Here is a 3,684-nt window from a genome sequence, read left to right as displayed (position 1 = left end):
ATGAGGGTCCTGTATGATGCATTGAGCTCTGGGAGCCTCGAGGGGGTGCAGGTACTTCTTGGAGAGAGATATGACCACAGGGTGATTCACCATCCCCTGGTGGTATACATGTACACCCCGTGGCGACTATGTAGCACGATGATTGGTTCTACCATGGGCCAATGGTCTACGCGCTCGACCGAGGGTCCTCGTTGCTCCGCTCTGGACACAACTGCAACTGTTACGAGGATTCCTTCTGATAGCTTTGATTTTTCTAGGACTTGAATCTTTTGGCATAATTTGAAACAATCATGAAAACTTAGAGAGTGTTTTAGGATCCAATTCGGATCATGCACAGAAAAGAGGCTCTTCTCTACTGCGCAGAAAAGAGTCTCTCTCTCACACATGTGGAAGGAAGCTGCTGAACCTGAAGCTGCAACTGCAGATCCAAACATTGACCAGCGTTGACCATCAAACCTCCTCTTCTAAACTACACTGTAGGTCCATCTAGACCTCCTTTGAAGGCTGCATTTTTTGGTGGTGGAATCAAGCCGATCCGACGGTCGGTTTGCGAGATATCGTCTGCCCTAGTTTTGATGATGAAGCCGCTAATGCTGATGTTGATGATCTAGGGTTTGCTACTGCTGATATAAATAAGATTTATTGTACTATTTCTCTCTGCTGAATTATTGAAGATAAAAGAAGATTTGATCAAAGGGTTTCCGCATAAATTGTGGGTTTTGTCCCTGGCTAGCCGCCACATCTTGTGTCTCTTGTCTTGGCTTGTTTTCTGTTTATCATTTAATGTTTTATCCGCACTTTACTTATGCACATGTGATTGCTAATCTATGAATAATAATAAGAAAGAAAAGTAAATTGCTCTAAGCATAGAACATACCATAACTTAACAGATACTCTTACAACGAATTCAAGATCCACGAGCCGGTCAGTATAGCCACAACTTGGAAGGCTGCTCTATAGGCAGTAGCAACGCAGGAAGAAACAACAACAACACCAATAAGCAACAATCCGGTGCCGGATAAAGGTAAGAAGAAGATTGTTGAGAACCCAGAGGCTGAGAAAAGCAACAAGATGAGAGCAGATCCTATCACTCAGAAAGAAGCTTTGGTAGCAGAGGCAAAGAGGCAACAATAGGTAAAGAGGGCAGAGCAAAGGAAGAAAGAAAAGCAAAGGTTAGAAGAAGCATAACAGAATTTGTAGGAAACAAAGAAGAAGTTGAAGGAAGAGAAGGAGTTGAGAAGGAGAGAAAGGGAAGAAAAGAAGAAACATGAGGAAGAAGAAAGGCAAGGCGTGATGACAGAGCAAACAACGCCCATACATGTTAAGGAGTCAGAATAACGGACATCTGAAGAAGAGGGTGAACATATGCAGGATCAAGGGCTTGCTCAACATATTGAGCAACTAATTGAAGTGATAGACATGGAGTTTGGGGAATGAGCTACATAATGAAGACACTGACCTCATGCCAAGAGCACCTGAGGTCACCTATTAGTCTCCTCGACCTCCAGTGTCAAAACCAATCCCGAGTGAGCAAGGAGAGGTTGTTCTCCTTGATGATGACCCAGTTATGGATGTGCACAATCTTTCATTCGATGTGTTGCAGAAGAATATTATACAGGAGTGGAGGAAACACTTTCCAGATGATCACGTGTCACCTCCATTCATGAAGGAAAGGGTGATAGTGTCAGAAGTCATAAATAATCCAGCTGCCATTACCGATGCCACCTTGGCCAATGTAAGAGCCACAAGCTCTAATGGTAAGTTCCTATTGGCTGAGAAAGAAAAAATGGCAAAGAACTTGTAGGCGGATAGGCAAGATGCAGAACAATTCAGAGAACAAAGCATAGTTTCCGTAATGGCAGAGATGAGGAAAGCGATATTTGATGAAGTATCAACACTTGAGGCTACCATACAGAGGCTCTATGATAGATTCATTACCATGCATAACGCAGTTGTCCATGTGCATGGCTTACAGTAGCGGAGAAATTTTTTTGTTCAAACTCTCAGGGACATACATGTTGCCATCACCCATGTGCAAGAGTGGACAATGCGGTAAAAAGGGGCCCCGCTTCACTTGCCAAAGATGATGAAGCGTCAAGCAGAGCTGGAGAAAGCAAATGCTTGGACGTTGATCCAAAATTATGAGAAGTTCACCCCATTCATCATCAAAATACATGCCTCATATGCATGGTTGTACAAGAGTTTGGATTTCATGGTGAGAATGCACAGGATCCCTTCATTCAGTTCCCTCATCGAGGCTAAACACAAGAACCAAGTCCAGCTAGAGATTGAGAGGTACATGGAGCAGCTAAGGTGAGAGGTCACGACGGATGACTTGGAGCTCAGTGCACATAACATGCAGAAGTACTTTGGTGGTCCCGTCATGGTCAACACCATGTCGCATATGCTTCAGGACGAGTTGGATACACATTCCAAGACCATATACCCAGATGCTATGGAGGCAAGATTCCACTTTCAAAAAGACACCATCAAGCAGTTTGGGGACATCATCTCACAGTACCAAGCTTGGCATGAGTACGTGACCAAGAAGCACCAAGTGGAGGTTGCCGAGTTGGTCTTTCCTCAAACTTCGGAGTCATAGTGTTTTGTCTTGTTAGGTTATCTCTAGTCTATTTTGTCTCACATGGGTATATGTGGAAAATGTAATATTATTTGTAAATATGTTGTAAGTGAAATTGCAATAATGAGTTACTTGTAAAGAAGTTGAAGAGTCATAAAGGGGAATGTCAAGGGTCACCCCACCCTTTCTTATAAATAGAACCTCATAACTCTTGGAGCAGGCTTTTGGGAGCCAAAACTTTGGCTAGGCTTAGGCTTAGAAAATGCTTGGGAGTATTGTGACGAGCCTTGGCTTCTCCATAACGTAGAGCGAGTATACTTCTTTGGAGGAGTAGGTGTTCTTGACTGTAATGTTCCACTATTGGGGCTAGTGGCTGTCAATGGTGTATGTATGGATGAAACTTTCACTTATAATAATAATAACAGAGCCAACACACTTTCATGCATATGTTGTTATTGTAGTTGGACTATTTTGGTTGCTTTAGCAATATATGTTGTTTAACTTACACATTTTCTTATGAACTACTTTGTATGAAATTGTATGAATCTTGTTGAATGCGTGTTTTTGGATTAACCCATCACTTTAATTTGTGAATTATTCCACATTTTATCTTGTGATGTCATTCCCCTCGTATGTTCCTTTCAAGCTGCGTACTATCACGAGCTTCTAAGGGGAACACTTCATTTTCCCCTCCACGTGTTAGCACCCCCATGCATCACACTTGATTCGCCGCAAGGTCACACACTTGCTTCAACCCAAATTTATCATACTTATCTCTGCGCTCTACCGTGGTTAATGCATTATATTACCACCCACTATTGGGACTCCTACTCCAAACGGTTTGAGGTCTAGTTGGGACTTCTTATCGATGAGATGCCTTGAATGCTGGCGGGTCCAACACCGTCAACAATACTATAAACACTAAACCTTAGGTAGTATGTGCATATATTAGTAGACCCACATATGTCAAAGAAAGTCAAGATGGATATGGATATATGGCGCAAGAGGGAGAGGATTAACCAGATCTGTTATCAAAATACGTAGGATTCTTGTAATTTGTCTTAATCTTTGAGTAGTAAAAAGTTAACCCAATCTTTTGGGTA

This window comes from Pinus tabuliformis, chromosome 6 (genome assembly GCF_031772625.1).
Source record: "Pinus tabuliformis cultivar Carrire ecotype Pingquan chromosome 6, CPIR1, whole genome shotgun sequence".
Classification (NCBI taxonomy): domain Eukaryota; kingdom Viridiplantae; phylum Streptophyta; class Pinopsida; order Pinales; family Pinaceae; genus Pinus; species Pinus tabuliformis.
The sequence above is the reverse complement of the archived record's forward strand: the minus strand, read 5'-3'. Positions refer to the sequence as shown.